The following is a 20,203-nucleotide window of genomic DNA, read 5'->3' on the forward strand; positions in this document are numbered from 1 at the left end:
TATTATTTCAGTTACACCTGCCAGAGAACTTTTTTCTCCAACTGAAACTGACTTAATAGATTTAATTACAGTAATCCTTGATCAGGGAGAATCTGTACGGTCATTCCGAGCTTCTGACAACCCCACTGCCAGAAGACCAGCTAGAGTGATACAAAATTTTAAGAGACAAAAAAATAAAAGGCATGATGTAGCGGAAAGAACTCCGGTCTAGGAGTCAGAAGACCTAGGTTTGAACTTGTCCTCTGCCCCTTTCTAGTTACTGGTAGAATTATGGATAGAAACCAGATACCTGGTTTCTCTGTGTCACCTGACCATGAGTTTACTGTTCTTTTAGCCATGCAGACTGCCTGCCTTGCACATAGACGGTGCTTAATACATATTTGTTGAATTGAATACACACTGAGGTATTAAGGAAAGCCATCAATATCTGTGAACCTGGGGAGGGGAGAATATTAGCAGAGTGTGCCACTGAAAAATTAGTTTGCATGTCATCTTTGTCAGGCCTCTCATAGGTTGCTGGCCCTCCATCTAGTCAACCCTCCCTCCCCAGCTTGAGGCAAGATCATATCCCAAACAAATATTGAGTATCTTTTCAAATTAGTTCTCCTGCAAAAACTTTGGGATAGGAAAGTCAATGTGGTCTTTGGTTTGTTACTTTTCATGTTCATTTCACAGATGAAAATGTGTTCAGAGTCTACCACAATGAGACTCTAATTTGGTAAATGTGTGCGTTCCTTCAGTATCCTCGGTATGGAGCATATGCTTGTGGATGCTCATGTTTGAAATGATGATTCACAGTTAATCGTTATAAGAAATAGGCTTACCACTTCATAAACTCTAGGAAAGACTGTTTTCTTTTCTAAACATTTAAATTACTCAGCCATTTTATGCATTAAAACCCAATTATAACTTAGAGAGTATTTCAGAGAATTTCAAAAGCTATTTCCTGCAGGATCTGTGCCTAAAACTACATTTTATCATTCAGTAGTTCACACTTCCTAATGCAGGGTTTTCAAAAAACCAGCTTAAAGCACTGTAAGACACTTGACAAGGCATCAGGTATTGCCCTATAAGAAATCCAGCAGAAGAGTTTCGTTTTTATAATTTCAGTACTAGATATTTTTATGGTCATTTATAAGAAGGGACAAGGGTGACATCTTTTAAAAATGCAATGCTAATAATCATCTTGAGACACCTATAAGGCTCTGACCATGTGTGTTTGCATACTTCTACATACGCAGATGCTTTGCTACTAAAGGGTTAGAAATCAGTAGCATACTTCTCATGTGATGCTTATTATTAGCAGTGAGCCTATTAGTAACAAGCTATAGTGCATGGAGCTATGGTGCAGTGGAAAATGTGCTGGATTGGTTGTCAGAAGACCTGGGTTCAAAATTTGACTTTGCTGCTTACCAGCTGTGTAATCTTGGAAGTTATTTAACCTCTCTGTGTCTTAGTTTCTACATAATATTTATAATGAAAGGAACTATGATTTCATCAGTAGTGAACACAACTCTTCTGTGACTTAGTAGATGATATTCAGGAATTGTGGCTGAGAAATTAATTACACTGAGGTCATCCTGGTAATATTCCTTTAAATTTAATATTTTTTTAGAGAAAGTAAAGAAAAGAAGTATTTTCAATCTGCAGTCAAGCTCCACCAATTTTTTCTCTGGAGATGTACAGAACTTTTCATCAGAATTCCTTCAGAATTGTCTTGCATTATTGTATTGAGAATATTGAGTAGTTAAGTTATTCAAAATATATCACCATACAATGTTGCTGGGTACAGTGTTCTCCTGGTTCTGCTCATTTCACTTTGCATCAGTTTATGTAAGTCTTTCTAGGTTTTTCTGAGAGCATCCTGCTCATCATTTCTTATACCACAATAACATTCCACCTGGTGACATTCCTAATGGTATTTTGTCTTCCCTACTTAATAGGTTGTTGTGAGATCAAGTAAGTTAAAATATTTATAAGTCGACAAAGTGTTATATAGATTCCTTAATGTCATTGACTGTTTGAATTTACCATCCTCAGGAACCCCTTCTAGCTTGATCCCTTAAATCCTAACTAAATAAAGTAATTATTAGGAAGAACTCAAAGCCACACAAAAGACCCAGGGGATTGAGAGAGAAGTTGTGAATCCCATCCAAAACACTTAACCAGCTGTGTAATTGAGTAAGTTGTCTTCTTAGAACTCATCAATTTCCTATCAGAAAGTTTCATTGTAGTATTGAGAGAGTAACATTTGGACTACTTACCTGTCAGAGTTAGTGAGAGGAACATGCTTTGCTCACTATTTGCTCACTCACCATATAAGTTTCTTTATTCCCATCTTTTTTTTCAATTGGGTCTGGTTGGAGCAAGTCACCATCCTGTTATTATTCCTTTATATTTACTATTCTGAGGACTGCTGCACAGATGAATAAAATAACTGCTTTTTATAATAAAATAATTATTGATAGCATTGTTATTTATCTAAGAAACTTCATCTCCAGACATTATGTATTTTCAGTGACAGTGCTGCATGTCTGGAGTACTATCCCTCCTCATATCTGCCTCTTGGTTCCTTGACTTCCTTGTATTCCTAGCTACAATTCCATATTCTACCAGAAGCCTTCTCCAGTTCTTCTTCTTGTTGTGACTTCCCCCTGAGATTACTTCCAGTTTATTCTACACATATTATATGCTTGTTTTTATGTAACTGCACATTGTCCCACCCTTTTTTGAGCTGATGGAGAACAGGGACTTGTCATTCCTTGTATACTAAATGATGAACATAGTGATGGGCCCATAGTAGGTGCTTCATTATAAATGCCTATTGACTGGCAGAAACTTTGAATGGAAAACTGGTATTGTAAACTCACTGTGGTCTTTGGTTTGTTCATTTTTTTGTCTTCATCTCAGAGATGAAAACATGTTCAGAGTCAGCGTCAATAAAACTCTGCTTTGCATTTGTGTAAGCACCTTCAGTATCCCTGGTATGGAGTGTATATGTGGATGTAATATAGATGTTCATTTTTGAAATGATGATTCACAGTTAGTTGGTGTAAGAAATAGAAGTAAAAATGATGTTATAATTTAAACGTTTGGAAGAGAAAATGGCTGTTAGTATACTCTTTTCACCTTTAGGCATTTACATGAAGCAAGGACTATATTTTAATGAGACACAAAATAAAACTTTGAAGAGTTACCTTAGCTCCACTACTTCCCCAAGAAACATCTTGATCACTTAGGAAAGCACACAGCTACCATTATTCTAGGTATGAAGTTTTCCATCCACTATGCCAAGTTACCTCTTTTAGAATCATAGACCTCTAGAACTAAAATATATTATCCAATTCAAATGGCTTGTTTTTCAGATAAGGAAAGTACGGTTTAAGATTGTTAAGTGACTTTACCCAGTGCTAGTTAGTAGAACTAGAAAAATCCAATTTGCCCAACTCTTGCCACTATAATAAATTAAATTTTTTTGGAGTAGGGGTGGACCAGGCTAGAGAAGTATAATAGAAAGCAAGAGTTCATTCCAAGTTATAAGAAACAACTTTCCCCCAACATATAAATAATTGGATTCCTTCTACTCTACACATGCACACATAGAACTGGTGACAACATTACTGCTGGAGAACCTTGTCTCATATCAGATCAGACATTTAAGGATCTAAGCTGTGTGATTCTTTTTTTTTTTCCATGAAAATCTGGAAGACTTACATTAAGGTTCTAAATGATTTTGAGATTTGCTAAGCAAAGTCCTACTTGTCAAATGCTGCTCTTGTTGAATATTTACAGTTCAAGTGCTTTGTTTGCTTTAGTTGAGTGCTCTGAAGTGGCTCAAAAGCCATTGGCCCATTTATATAAACAAATGGAGAAATGTACTGATCGCCCATGCTACCCAGATGCAGCTGGTTTTACCTAAGAAAGAAATTTCCCTCATGACTTGAAAATAAGCTTTCAACACACCTGCCTAAAATGCTTTCTGAAAAAACAGGTATATAAGAGTTGGCAGGAAGAAGGAGAGAAAGTATTGTCTACTTTCAGTTTAGGTTGATTTTTTTTAAAGTTACTGATTTGTGATCTTTTTGCTAAAAAGAACCATGACCCCAAAACTTATTTTCCAGTTGATGTATTTTGTAGTGCTGTTGCAGCAGCCGATTTACCTCTGAGACAGGTTTGGGTTATTTTGGTTAATAATTGGTTGCTCCCAAAAGTCCTTCTTCTTAATTGAATTTCCATTTAGGTGTATGTTTAGACAACCATTGTTCCTCTCCCCTCCCCCATCTCTCCTTCCCCTCAGCACTGTTATTATACTGATATATGAAACAGAACTTATATCTCCCTTACTTAGAGGCTCTACCTACTGCTTGGTAAAAAGATTGTTGGTCAAAGCTTTTAAATACTTTCTATGTACTAGGCACTGTGCTAAATCACGAGTTTGAAAAGAAAGGCAAAAACACATCCTAAGGGGGAGACCAGGCGTAAATAATAATTTTCATATAAGATATACACAAAGGAAAGAGGTTGTTCATCCTGTTGTTGAAAAGGACCAATGATGTCAGGAGGGTGATGTCTTGACTTGCAAGTGAATTGGATTTAAGTGAAGCAGGGCTCTGCAAAGTTATCAGCCTCATTCTTTCCTCCAGTCATCAGAGTCCAATGGTAACACACAGATGTGTGATGTCCCCCACATAGGTAAGGTAATCTTAGAGGGAAGGCACTAGCAGCAAGCGAGGCCCAGGGGAGAAGATCAGGAGAGCCATCCTATATAAAGTGGAATTTGAGCTGAGTCTTAAAGGAATTCAGGAAAAGTAAAAGACAGAGGTAAGAGGGCATGGAGGACAACAGGACAAAGACACAGAGGCCTGAGTTCTCCGGTGGGAATAGAAAGTAAACTGTTGTATCTGAATTTTAGGGTTTGCAGTGGGGAATCAAGTGTAAAAAGACTGGAAAGATGGGAAGGAGTGAGGTTGGGTAGGCATTTTATGCCAGCGTAGATGACTGTATCTGATCCTGCAGGTAATGGTAAGCCCCTGGAATTTGTGAAATAGTGAGGTCTGAGTGTAGGCTGAATTTAAGAACAGAGTTGAGGCAGTAGGATTATTGTAATGCAAGGCTTTTTTCAGCCACACATGTACAGAGACTGAAATTCATTGTGAAAAAATATCATTTTAAAAAACAAAGGGCTTGAAATGGTTCTGACCCCCCTAATATGGAAGTAATTCTTGAAGGGGAGATAAGGTAAGTGGAAGGAAATGCAGGGATGTCCACAGTTGATTTTCAAGGTGGAGATACCTGTCCTTGGGAGGAGGTGGCTGTTTCTCAAGCTGAGACAAGAGAATATGTGATGGTAGCAGTTCTGCAATAGTCAGCTTAATTCAAATCAACACACATTGATTAAAAGTACCATGCTAGGTTCAGAGGATTTTTTTTTCTTTTGGTCTTGTCTTGTGATTGCATTGGCAAAGGAAGCTTAAGGAGAGGTAACTCTCGCAGAGAGAGACCTGGGACACTGAGGTGTTGAGTGACTTGCCCAGGGTCATACAATCAGTATTGGTCAAAGGTGGGACTTCTTTTCTTTCTGACTGAGTCCAGCTACACCACACTGCCTGAGGCTGGAGCTACAAAGACAAAACCAAAACAGTTCCTGTATTTAAGCAGCTTATATACTACAGACTGATCACATAAAAAAACAGATTTAGAGCTAGAAGAGACCTTAATTTTCATCTGACTGGCTACCTTTTATTTATTTTTATTTTTTCTTATTCTGAACTTAACAAGTGCTAAATACAGTGTACATTTCCATATTTGAAAAGTAGTGCAGAAGAAGGATCTTTCCACGTGAAACTGAATCTCTGGTACATATGGGTTACTTTTCCTTTTAAGTATAAAATAAATTCAACAAAGAACTTTCAAAGCCCTTCTGCTTTTCTGTGTTTTCCTTCTGTTCTCTTCTGTGTTTCTTAGAAATGTTTTAATGACCCTCCCTTCTTTCTTTTCTTTTTTCTATTGCTAGCTTCCCTCTCTTTCCCACATCCTTCTATCCCACTGGTTTTGGGGAGTAAACCCTTATAACAAATATACATAAACAAGCTAAATAAATTTCCACATTGGCTGAGTCTGAAAACATACTGTATTTTGCACCTTGAGTCTCTTGCTTCTGTGTTAGGAGGTAATATGTTTCATCATTTATTGTAAAAACAATTTTTAATATTCTTTTTTAAAATTATGAGCTCCAAATTCTCTTCCTCCCTTCGCCTCTCCTTGAGAAAGCAAACAAATTAATATAGATTATACATATGCAGTCATGGACAAAATATTTTGGAATTTCCAATTTATAGAACATTTTTTCTTATGGAAAGTTGGAATTTGCAAGTGTATGATTTCAACCTATTCTTCCTTCTTCTGCGTCCTAGGGTTAAGTAAATCAAATATAATCTCCCATTACATGATTCTTTTCCTTCTTCTCTTTCCTTCTCTCCTCACCTCTCCTTTCTTCTCTTTTCTCTTCCTCTTCCCTTCCTTTTTCTTCCTTTCCTCTCCTTTCTCTTATTTTTCCTTCCCTTTCTCTTCTGTTTCTTTCCCTTCCCTTGCTTTTCCTTTTCCACCTTTTCTTTTCCTTCTTTTCTCTTCTTTTCTTCTTTTTTGGACCAGACCTGTGATTTCATTGGTATTGGAAACTACTCCTGGTGAAGGAAATCTTTGCAAACTGGCAATTGTTCTACAATTTTAGAGTTTTAGAAAGCTGCTTGGGTCTCTAAAAAGTAAAGTGACTTGCCCAGAGTCCTATAGCCAGTATATATCAGAGGCATATATTGGTTCCAGGTTTTCCTGACCAAGACCTGCTTTCTCGCTACTAAACCATGCTGCCTCCTCTGTAGTGATAACAATTCAAATACTACAACGCTAGTATAGTTCTCCCTAAGACTTTTCTAATTCAAAATAGATATGCCTTCCATTCCTTTCAGCTGGTCACTTCTAAATTTAAATTTGCGAGCCTTTGATTATATGGTATCATTTTCAGTCCCCTTGTTCTTTTGGTTACCTTTCTCCCAAGGATGTACTCTAGCTTATTAATATCCCTCCAAAAATGTGTGCCTTGTATTAGACACAGTACTTGACATGTGATCTAACCATGATTTCACCCAAACAATATCTGGATCTATATAATCCAAACTCCTATTAGGTTTCTATTGTGAATTATTTATAATTTGGAAATATTTCTAAGCCTTCAGCGAACAAACAGTTTTATTAGACACAATGTGGTATAGTGGAAAGAAGGCTGTGTTTGGAGTTGGAAGGAATCTAGATTTTAATTCCTCCTTGTTGTATGACTATTGGACAAGTCATAACCTCTCTGGCTCAGTTTCCTGTCTTGTAAATCATACTTCATAAAATCCTTATGAGAATCTGATGTAATAACTTATGTAAAGCATTTTGAAAAGGTGGATATTAAAGAATTGTCTGTAATTATTATTGACTTTCAATGAAAAAAAGAATGAAAAACCTAGATCTAAAGGTCATATTATAAACATTAAAGGAGAATGGCAGGAAATCCCTTTCACAACTCTGGAGAGGAGAAGAGTTAATGAAACAAGGGATAGAGAATAACAGGGAAATAGACAATTTTGATTACATAAAATTAGTTCACCCGAGAATCTTGAGATTTTTCCTGAACTCTACTTGTGTGCTTTTCCAGAATTAAAAGAATTGCCCGCTTCAGATTAAAAACCCCTACTCCTAAAATGATGTCATAGACCAGTGTGTCCTGATGTGGATCTGAATACGGTTTGGTCCAACGTAAGCCTAAGTAGATGTTAAGGATTTTGGATATGATGTATCTTGTTTTAATATCTTCTTCCTGCCTGACTTTAACAGACCTCAACACCTCCCCAATTACCAATCCATAGTTTTAGTTTTAAAATTTTATCATGTTTGCTAAAGTAGCTAAGAAATATGCTCCAAATCTCTCAGAAAAATTGAGTTTAAAGGATGCATGGAAAGCCTTAACCAGATGCAAAGTGAAGGAAGCAGAACCAGGAAAATGATGTATGCAGTATCTGTAACAATGTAATTTGAAAGATAACAAAACAAATGCATTTCAGTGCTGTCTATAAACTAAAACAACCAAACTTGCCTCTGAAGAAAAGCCAAGAAAATGTACCTCCTTCTATTCATTAGGACATTTGGTGAGAAACATTAAATATACTGTTTAGCTCAGTTAAGGTGTTGATTGTTTTTTGTAGAATTGCTTTTTTTCTCTCTCTTTTTTATTCTTTATTAACAAGAAATGGCTCTTTTTAGGGGAAGATGAAGAATATATTTGGAAAAAAAGATGACAAAAACAAAAATAGGAATAAGATTAAAATATTTTTTCAAAGTAAAATTGAGGCTTTAGTCAGATGGACTCTGCTTCTCTTGAAATGGGAATGTATTATATAGTTTGGAGATAAATACCTAGCTGTTACCAGATAAATAAAGTGGCATGTAGTAGAGAGGACTAACTGCTTGGTTTAGGGTCTGAGAATTATGTTGGACCTCATGGTTCTAACTCTGGTTTTCTTTTTCATTTTAATATTATGTTAAGATGTATTTTGATATTAATGTTTACATATTTTGATATATGTGTATGTACACACAGACACACGCACACACACGCACACACACCCTTATTAAAATTTGGCAAAGAAAACTCTTTTCCCACTGGTACCCAGCAAGCTTTGTAAAAATTCCTGTTGAATTTCTCCAGGTTTTCTGGAGAGCTAGTCCCTTTCCCCTTTTCATCTGTACTTGTTTCCTGCCTCTTAGGTGACAATGGATGTTTGTTTCTGACTCTACACTTAGTACCTGTACCATTTCCCTTGGGATTGCTATGATGACTAAAAGTTTTTGACAAGCTTATATATGTATTCACAGGTTAGAGGAAAATTTGGAATTATTACAACACATTAGTTCTTTTACACCTTTTTACAAAAGTGAGAGTTTTAGTTCTTTTCATTCATGTTGGTCAAGGATGTGTCCCCCTCCACATCTGGCAAAGACCTTTGACCCAATATTTCAGTTAAAAACCAATGAATCCTGATGATGGAAGGGGGAAAAATCAGTTTAACTGAATTGTCAGCAGGTTATTCTTGCAAAATCTGATTATACAAAGTCCTCTTTGCTTTGCTTGGGATTCAACATCTTTATCAAACCTGGGCAGACCAGATCTAGAACAGAAAAAGCAGTATCCCACAGATTCCTGTGTTCTCCAGGCAGGCAGGCAAGCAGGCAGGCAAGTATCCATATCATTATTACTGGCACCAAGTTCACTTTTTTTGATGTTGATTTATTCTTCTGCAAGTCTCACTCCCTTAATACAGTACTTAATAATGCCCGATAGACAATCGCATCTGTCTGGAAGGGAAGGCGTATATCTTCAAAGATTAAATGCCAATCTCTAGCTCTTATTACCACTATTTAAATACAAAATCATATTAAAGTATTCATTTGTTAATTGAGAATTAAATGAACAAGAAAAGCATTCCAGTTCTCTCTTGAATGACTTCAAATCTCTTCATCTTCCTCCTCCTCCCCAAAATGCTGTTTCAGGAGGTTTCAGTGATATGAATAAATGTATTTCTTTTAACACTTTTGTTGTTTAAAAATGCTATTTTTTCATTTGAGGTGTGAGGAAATGTGCTAACCTTGTCATCGTGGGTGCAGCAGTGCAGAAATGATAACTGTATATACAATTTTTTTTTTACAAAATAGAGGAGAGAGACAACTTATTTAAATCCTGAATACAGTCAGACCTCATATGCATTGTTAAAAAAAAAAAAAAGCCCTAAAGAATTGCATATGGATTAGAGGGATGAATATTCTATTATTTCACTCTGTTCTGCTGATCTTCTTACTGTGACTTTGCGCGTCAGAAATCTGCCAGGAATTTGGCTTTGCCGTACTAGGCAGTAATTTTAAATGTGTATCAAGCACTTGATAGTGTATGATTTGCGTGCTGTTGCATTCCCATTCCTTAAATTTTCCACCAATTTATTACTTTTTTCATACTGTTTTAATATTTCAGGATGATGAATATATACAGCATCATTAAAGGTAAATAAAAAATGCATGAAATTAAAAAATGGAATATTAGATGTTTCTTTGCTGTAATCCCTAGGCCCAATAGGAATGAAATGTCTCTGTTCTGTCAAGTAATCCCTAAACATGATTAGGGACCTTGTAGTTTCCATATAGCCCACATAATATTTGTATCATCTAAGCCTATTTATGTAAGGTTTCAGTAAAAGTTGTTATTAGAAGACCTATAAACTCATTTTACAATTCTGAAAGATATGCTTGTACTTAATCTTTCTACTTCTATTATTTTCTTGGAGTTGATAACAATGTCTTCTTAATTCGTTTTTTCAGAACACCATTATGTCTTTTTTTTTTTTTTGATACTTTTACCATCTATTAACTATTCTGTTGAAATATATTTTTAAGACATAGGATTGAGTTCAGCAGTTCATTTGCATCCATAGATGCATTTTTCAACCTTAAGAAGGGCCAGTCAGCTTCATAGCTTTCCGCAGCCTTCACCTTTAATCTTAGATGTGGACTATGTCTCAGGACCATGGTTTCTTTAGACAATTTCATTTTGAGAGGTGGGGAGTGAGGCTTGGGGATAAGAATGGAAATTTCACATTTCCTAATTTCACATTTCCTCACAAACCTTTTCATAAAACAATAGCTGATAATAATCGGCTTTTTTCTGCTTCATCCAAATCAGGTTTTGATTTTCTGAGCAGACAGATGAAAAGGCAACAGTTTAGTGGGTTGGAAAGGGGAAGCTTTGAATATGAAAAGAGCAAGGAAAAGTTTTAAGTGGAACACATATATATTAAGTATGTTAAGGAGGAATGTTAGATAGCTCTGATTTGATTAAATTAGTCCTTCCCAATGGTATTCTTCTGTCCTTATTAACAAATCTTTGCTTTATTGATTTGCTGCCCATTTCCCCTTTTTTGATTGGCCTTTTCCTAGACATATTGTTTTCAGTGCCTTCACACCTTTTAGACATTAGCTAGTATCAGTCTTCCCTGACCCATTTCTTTGAAATATACAAAAATAAGAAAGTAGTTTTACATAATTGTGTAAAAGGACTCAGAATTTCAGAAAAGATAATTTTGTGTAATTTACATCTGTGCTTTAGATAAACTCGTGTCAATCCTTTTATAGAAGGGTGATTTTTTTTTTTGTATTCAACAGAAATTTTTTTTTCTATTCACCGTCTAGTTCATGTCACCCCACTTGTGGAAATCTAAAGATCTGTGCTTATCAAAGCCACATTTATGGATTGTGTTAAATGACCACAATACCTGATGTTCATCCATGGATATAACAGGTTTTAAAACCATACTCCATACAGTACCCAGAAAAATCTGATGTGGTGTGTGAGATCTTTTAGACTCTGCCCTCTTTTCAACAAGAAAGTTCTGATGACCTAAGACTAAACATGACAGTGTGAAAGTCGTTTCATTTGCATTAAGATAAGTCCAAGTTGGCTTTACCTCAGCAAAGGCTGGATTTGAGGGCAGAATTCATTCATAGCTTTTGCTCCCTTACATTCTGCAAGTCTGCCTTTCGGTTTATACAAGTTGTCAGCCGGTTTCAGTATGTTTCTACCCTGAGCTCTCTTGACCCTCCCCTTTTACCTGCTTGGGGGCCAGGGCGGGAGGAAGGGGCAAGTAAATATGTACCTGATAGTCCCCCCTAAATGAACTTAGCCCTAAGGAAAGCATTTCAGAACATGGCCGACTAGTTTTAAATAGGCTACACACTTAAGTTAGAAAAATTAGCAAGTGAGCATGTGCTTTCATAATGGTCGTGTGACAGTGTACCTTCATTGTGTTCAGCGGAAATCTGAGCCTCCTTCCACCAGCTGCACTGAAGCGTACACAAATGTCTCGAGTTCAGTTGGCAGATAAAGCACTGCTGTGTGTTGCAACTGCAGTGTGTGGGGGCTGCCAGGTGCAGTCAAGCCAGAGGAGGGCTGAGTCCCGGGTGGCCCACCTTCCTAGTTCAGGTGGCAAGAAAGTGCCAGCTCCCTGTGGATTTGGGAGGATGCCTACAGAGCCCTAGCCAGGGCATATTTTCTGGGTTCCCATTCTCCAGATTGGCCAGATTGTGCATGTAGTCTATAACCTTCCTCAAAGCCCTTCCCAGGTGCCAGCTCTGATGGTTTTCTTCTGAGGTAGGTGCTATTCTGCCCATTTTGCAAATAGAGAAACAGAAATCATAAATTGTTCCCTCACCCTATATCACACAGGAAACAGGAGGAAGAGACAAGCAAGAGTGGAATTCATGTTTCCAGAAAAATGTCATTATGTTAACCATGGAGCTGTTCATTTTCCTGATAACAGGACCTTCCACTTCCTAGTTCTGATTAAAGTGACAGAAGGATTTAAGGAAATGATGATTGAGAATAACTTCTTAAAATCAACCTAATTTTCAGCATCTCATTCTTGAAACTGATCACATTTGATTCAAGTCCTTTTTTAGTATGGTATTCTCATAATTAGATGTTCATAGGATTGGTTTATTTTTCCTAAATTGTTTACTATTCTTAGGGAAATTTATGGTCTTTTTTAAAAAGAAAAGCTCCAATGTTTTATATTTCTAAAGTAACCTACAGATATGGATTTTTGTCAGAAAAATAAGGTTGAGATATGTTTATGGCTAAAAGTTGTTCCATTAGAACATCTATTAGGTATTCCCTTTTAAGCAATATGGAGTTTCTTTGGAAAAAGGAAAATACCAAAACAAAGGAAAAACTTCCCAAAAACGCTGACTAAAGATTGATAAGATGATCAAGTTAAAACCCATTTATGAGACTGGGTTAAAAAAAAAAGCACAGAAATACCTAGTGTTGGGGCTGCTTCCTTTAGGAACAGTGAGTTGAGCCTGTAAACACCTAATCTGAAAATGAATCCCTGAATTTAAATAACCGGTTAATGCTAGGAAAATGGGGGAGAAAAGAGAGATAGAAAAATTTTTAATTTTTTCAATAACTGGTTATTTAACTGAGTTTTGCACCTCCCCATTTGTGTATTTATTTCAACTCTTCACATTTTGGATCTTGTTCTACTGATAGACTTTCTCTTCACCCACAGCATAAACACAAGTCTCCTTGTTCACATCCACAAAGCACTCAGGCTGTTAATTTGGCTTCATTACTTGAGGTGACCCAGTGGGCCTGGGGAGCTTCTCCATGGCAAATGACAACAGGCCTGTGCAGTATCAAGTGTTGTATTTTTTGTCACCAAAGGAGCAGAGCCTTTTGGGCACATTAGCACTACTTTAGGTGAGCAGCACGAAATGGAAAATAATTGGGTTGAGGAGCTCTTGGGATATCAGTGGTGCTCCAGGCAGGAAAGTAGGCAATGGAAAATAAATGACAAATTAGTGTGCTTAATCTCTTTATTGTGAATCAGATGCTATGGCAGAGGTTCATAATAAATTAATAAATATCAGTTAATGGAACTAAGATAGTGTTCCTCATATAAGGGTAAGGATATTGAATGAATTTGTTTATTAAGTGAGTAATCAGGGTTGAAAGATTGAACTTAATGTTAGGATGAATTTAAAATCACCCCATCTTGCTCATGTAGGATGTGTTTTGAACACAGTAGGCCTTTAATGTTTACTGAATTGAATTGCTGGATTTTGACATAGTTCATCATTACATAGACTTGGCTGTATTATGGGTTGAATCATAATTCTCCGAAGTGTTACGACATTTTATGGTAAAGACCCAATAATATGCTTGTGAGGCTTCTAGATAAATGTCACCACTGTCCCTCAAAAGAGATACCCCCATTGCATTTTACAGATTTGGAAATTTAGTTGCCAAGAGAACCTGCCTTTAAGTTCAAAATGATGTCCTCACTTCTGTCACAGAAAGAGAATTTGGAAACCTTTATGGCCTCACTAGCCTTAGCATATCTTCCTATGCCGAATGCTGATATCTGAAGGTAAACACACAAGCTACTATATTCTAGCTAGGCTCTTCTTTCTTGTATCTCACTAAAGTATCATTTGGTACAAGTGAGACAGTTTTTATGAAACTCACCCTGCTGTGAGTATTTTTTTCAGTAGTATAAGATGCTAGCTAAAGGTGTACTTTAGAATTATTTTAAACTTGACTTTGTGTGTGGCATTTTTCCTGATGTCATTCAGCTGTTAAAGGTTAAGTGACTTGGCCAGGGTCACACAGCTAGTAAGTGTCTGACTCCAAGGCCAGTGCTCTGTTCACTGCTCCACCTAGCTGCCTAGCAGCTTTTCCAGCATTCCTCAAATAACCTTCAAATAACACTTCTCTTCTATATAAGGCTGCTCTGTACCATTAAATGGTAGCTGTAAGCACTGAACAATAATAATTGTTCATATTTATGTAGCATTTTAAGACTTCCAAAGTGCTTTACAGAAATTATCTCATTTTATTCTCACAAGACTGCGAGGTAGGTAATTATCTTCATTTTACAGATGAGGAAACTAAGGCAGTCAGTGGTTAAGTGACTTGCCTAGGGTCATATAGCTAGGAAGTCTCTTTGACAGGATTTGAATTCAGCCTGATTCTAAGCCAGCGCTCTTATCTACAGCATCACCAAGTGCCCTGAATACATGTTTATGAGATGAATATCTGACGAGTGTAACTTAAAGTAAACCAGATTCAGTTTTAGGGATTGGAGTATTCCAAATTAAGTTGTGCAGAAGTCAGAGAGGAAGCTATTTGCAATAAGAAAACTACAAATATGTAGAATTCAGCGCTCCAGGTGTAGACATATATATCAGATGTACGTTTGCTTGAAGGTCTAATTAATTTAAAGAAGTGTTTATATGATCAAAAAAAGTCCATTTTGGGGCGGGCTGGGGGAGAGTGGGAATGTCTCCTGACTTTATCAGATCAGTGGTTTGACCAATCAACTATGCAGAAAATGGAGGTTAGGATAGCCAGAAACAAAAAATCCAATTGAAAAAACAATGAGTTTAGTAATCAAACATAATTGTAACCTTTTTGTTTCTGGTGTGTGTGTGTGTGTGTGTGTGCGTGTGTGTGTGTGCGCGTGCATGCGTTCATGCAAGCATGTGCTTGCTTTTGTTTTTGTTTTGGCAAGTACCTGAATGAAATGATTCAAAGCCGAGGCTGAATGGGAGCTGAAATGATTTCTTCTTGAACGTTGGAATCTTCAGTCCTCCCGTTAAATGGAGGGTTAAAAGCTGATGTTGGACTTTTGGCTTATTAATGTAACAATAACACTATTAAATACTAAAATACGTTTCTCCTCACTTTTTATTTCTGAACTCAGGACTGGAATTGGGGAGACCTCTAGGAAAGCTGTACCTCGTTACTGTCCAAGGACAGTCTTTTACTGTTTTTCCTAATGACCTGTGATCATGTCATGGGTAAACAGTATTACCTCTGTTTTCATGACCCCCCTGGTTTTCCAAGGGACAGCAGTGTGCCGCAGTCAGCTCCTCAGACTTTGTGAGTCTTGTGTTTTTGTTCTACATTCCTCAGTAATATGACAAAAACTATTTACGTTTTGCTTGAACAGTTTGAACACCACTTTAGAAGACTTTAGATTGCTTTTGAACATATTTGAATGCATCTTTAGCCATCACTGGGCTTAAAATGGAAACCCTTTTTTCAGCTTATCTGTATTAAACACCTGTAAAAATCAATGGTACTGTATTTTTTTCCCTTATAATGCTCTGTTCCTTTAACTAATGCCAGAAATAATGCACAATTTATTCTAGCGTGTTTTTCCCCTCTGCTTGGTGTTCTCCGGTAGCAAGTGGCACACTGTATGAACACTCACTTCTGCTGACTTAATAGTAAAATTGCCAGGTTGATGTTGAAATTCAACCAATTGGATCTTAATCCCCCAAAAGATTTTTGCTCACTCTCATATTGATTTAAAAAGAAAAAAATGCAGTCCTCTCCATAATGAATATGCAGAAATAATCTTTTCTTTGTAAATGAACACACCTGAGTAAATGGCCAAGAAACTGCATAGGGTTGGTGGGTCAGATAGGGACTGGCTAGTTATGTTGGGTAATCATTTTTATTTTCACCTAAGTGCATTCAGCATTGCCTTTTGTTAAATGCATGGAAGGGTCTTTTTGAGCTTAATGCCAACTAAAATATGGAGTCTTAAATCTTATTGCAAATATTTATTGTTTTTTATTTGCGTTGATTATTTATTGATCATTGCTTACTGATTATAATCATGGTGTAGCCTTATATATACATACACACAATACACATAATGTATATATGCACATGCCAATTATCATAAGTATAGCATAGCCATCATTTATCCTAGCGAGGAGCAGGGATTGCTTAACTAAATGACATCGCCAAACACTCCCATTCTACCCTCCTACGCCTTTTCATTGTGGTTTTTGTCAAAATAGAGACTTCCTTCTCTTAACACTATAAAAATCTGTGTGACTTTAAGATTCCCATCACCTTTCAAAAGACTAGCTGACCCATCTTTTACTTATCTCTTTTGTTTAATTCTTCTCTTTAAAAACTGTCAGTGCCTTTCCAAAATTGGACAGAGTACTCCAGTATCGTCTGACCAGGATTATGTATAAGGAGAATTCATTCCATGTTTTCTATTTATTTCTCTTCCTGTTTATCGCATTCCAGTATTTTGCATGTTTATTGTTTTTTAATACACACACTAGTACTCTCATTCAGCTTGTGGCCCATTATGACCTCTCAATCCTTTCTTCCTGGATCATGCGTAGACAGTCACTGTCTGTCTTTTTTCTGTGTAATTTGTGTTTCCTTCATACACATGCTTCCCCATATTTTTCCCAGCTGTATGTCTTTTCTATATTTTTGTATTATCTTGGAACTTAAAAAATAGAAGCATCAGCATGTATCCACCACTGTGAAGGCATGAATGGTATTGCTAAATAAAATTGAAGTACGGGAACATGGTGGCAGGTTTCAGACAGGAGTGAGAAAAGATGTGGAAAATGGTTAGGCTGGTAAATTCGTAAATGCCACGTTTGTGTTTCTGACCTTTGCACAAGGATAATGATGTGTGTGTGTGTGTGTGTGTGTGTGTGTGTGTGTGCATTTGAAGAATCTTGTTTAAAAAAAAAATTTGAAGCCCAAAATAAACCCATATAATCTGGTCTGACTGGGGGAAGGTGTGTGGGTTGGCCAGCTGGCTGCTGCTTCTCCTGCTGCCCCTACCTCTCAGATAAGATTGTAAGAGTTGCCAATGACAGTATTCAGTCCTGTAGCTGTGTCATGGTGCTTTCATGGGAACTGAACTGAACTGTCTCTTCCTCTCTCTCTCTCATTCCCCACGCTCTTTGCATTGAAGTCAGAGGAAAGAAAAAAAGATTTGAGGATCGCCCAATTTGTTCTGACATAAAGAGATGTTTAGCTCTGTGAAAGGTGGTGGAGGCAGAGCGTCTGACTGACATTTCAACAGTGTGTCTGCTGGGATTGCTCACTTCATGTCCCTTCCTATCCCCGCTGTGTCCTTTGTGAGTGCTCTCGTCTCATCTTCACAGCGAGAAGAGCAACAGTCCCGGGAGCTTCGGACCTCGACACCTTGTTAGACAGGGCTTATGGTGGCAGAGCTCTTGGGTTAGCACTTGTTTTCTTCACTAACATATCAGGTTTGCTTAAAACCCAATGACAACTCTCCTGAGAATTTTTTTGGGAGGTTGTGGTAGGAGAGTGGGCAGAGGGAATAAATCTCAAATCATTTTAGTTTACTTTTAAAAATAAACCTGATTTTTGATTACATAAATAAAGGACTAATTAATAAGGTAGCAAGAAGTTAGATAAAACAAATAATTTTTTTTAAAGAATATGCCATGAATTCAGCACAGCCTCTCAATATTGCTCAAAAGCCAGATTCGAGTGCCTTCAGCTCGTACCGATCAATATAATTACTCCCAATGTAGACACCCAAGACACATTGACATTGATGATAAAAGGTCATTTTATGTCTAAGTCAGATTTTTATTTACTATTGAAAAATTTTCTCTGTCTTCTTACACAGAAGAATCAACTGCCCTTCTAAACTAACAACTATATAGCCTTTAGTGTGTTAAAATCCTGGGAACTCAGAATTGGATGGTATCTCAGATCTTGTCAAGTCCCAGACTGTGGACCACAGAGCCATATGTTATCGCAGAGGGCCCATTACTTCATATGAAGACCAATCATTGCCATTTTTAGTTTTATTTAACAAATGCACCTTTTGCAGACTGAATAAATATTCAACACATGCTGTTTTATTATTTTAAAATGTGTTCAAGGGCTGTGATTACTTAATTACAAGTTCATCCAATTAGCTTTTCATTGATACTTTCTCCATTGATGGCCACCATATATCACGTGAAAGTCCATGAAAATTTTGTTCACCTTAAAAGGATATTTTCATACTCAAAAAAAGGTTGGAAACTCTTGATCCAAGTCCACCCATACCTGAACAGTAATCTCTCCATATTATCTGTGACAAGTGGTCATCTAGCCTCTCCCGGAAGATGACCTCAACCTCTGGTGATGGGGAAATTAATTACTTCCTATGGACAATTCATTCATTTCCAGACAGCTCTAATTTTTATGAATTAATTTTATTATATCAAATCAAAATCTGCTCCTCTGTAATTTCCATTCATTATTTCACATCTTTAAGAAAAAAACACTAATTAGATAATGGTCCAGATGAGAACCAACATACATAGTTTATGACTAAAATTATCAAAACAATCTTGGTGATGATTGTTACTGGGACTGATGTTAAATTCTACAGAAAATTTACTTGAACTTAGTGAAAGCTGTAATATCTAGTGATAGTTCACAACTAGTGTTTTGGGGTCAATTAGGAACTCATCTAGCTTTGTAGACCTGATATTTTATTAGACAATCTTTTGTTTTTAAGCAATGTTTTTTCTCCCTTTTTAGCTTTACTGTCCTGTGTCTTAATACCATGTCCCAAACTCTTATGTGAAAGAACTTTAACATGTGGTATAGTAAATCTTACATAGCATGTGGGAGTGCTATATTTTTGTCTTAATGTACTAATGAAACATCAGTAATTTAAATTAAGCCAAGAATTTGGGGGGGGGGGAGATTTTAAGCTCAGAAATGGTAATTACTTTTAATACAAATACAAAGAAGGTTTTATCTTTTGTTTTTAATACCATAGCAAAACAGTAATTTCCAGAAGCTTCTATATAAGTTATTTCAACTGAGGATAGATATAAACACTATAGTTTCCGCAGCTTAAATGTAAAATGCCTAACCTCATTGCAAATTCTTTGCATGATAGGAAATAGGCTTCTCATCCCACATATATATGTCTGTGAGCCCTCCATTTAGGCTAAGAGTCAAAAGACCAAGGTAACTACTTTATCTCCGCCACTTACTGACTTCGTGACTTTAGGCAAATTACTTAAGCTCTTTTGAGTCTGCTTTTCCTCACCTATAAAAACAAAACAAATAATGCCTCCTCCTTTCACTGAGTTGTTGTATGTGAAAAATGCTTTGTAAACTATTCAACGCGCTAAATATAAAGCAGTAATATTATTAATAGTAATGTGGCTGCTGTAGAAAAGGAAGAAATGGAAACACTGATATAAGACTTGAGTCAGTCTTTTTAAGTGTTGGGTATTTGCATTACCTTTCTATTGAACAACCATTTCCTATTTAGAATCCTCACCTTAGTTGTATGTCTAACGAAATTTGCTTCATGCCTATGACTTAAATGGTACTGGAAATTAAAATTTTGGGCATTACTTTGTTGGATTTATTTTCCCAACTTCTTTCTTAGCCCTCTCTTTACTAATCAGAATTAACTTTGTTGTTGCCAGGGAAATAAGATGAGTGGTCCTATGGTTTGTCAGTGACAGTACCAAAAGAAATGCATGTTTTCACATGACTTATTATAGGTGTGTTTTATTTCAGATGAAATTTTCATGCTTCAATTTCCACGATTAATTGTAGCACAGTGATTTTTCTAACAATCAGAAATATTTAGCCACAAAATAGGCTGGCCTATCTCATAGGCATCAAGTTCTCCATTATTACGGGCTGAGTGACCATTTAGCAGGGATTTTGTAGAGGGGGGTTTCTGTTGGAAGGTAGATTGAAGCAGATATCCTATGAAGCTCTCTCCTCCAA

General features: G+C 36.6%; 1 protein-coding gene across 4 annotated transcripts in view; it reads left to right on the forward strand.

Moving 5' to 3' along the window:
* ESRRG (estrogen related receptor gamma) overlaps positions 1 to 20,203 on the forward strand; it is a 686,396-nt gene that overhangs the window by 336,851 nt on the left and 329,342 nt on the right. The gene's annotated exons all lie outside the window — the stretch shown is intronic.

This window comes from Notamacropus eugenii, chromosome 2 (assembly GCF_028372415.1).
Source record: "Notamacropus eugenii isolate mMacEug1 chromosome 2, mMacEug1.pri_v2, whole genome shotgun sequence".
In the NCBI taxonomy this organism is placed as follows: domain Eukaryota; kingdom Metazoa; phylum Chordata; class Mammalia; order Diprotodontia; family Macropodidae; genus Notamacropus; species Notamacropus eugenii.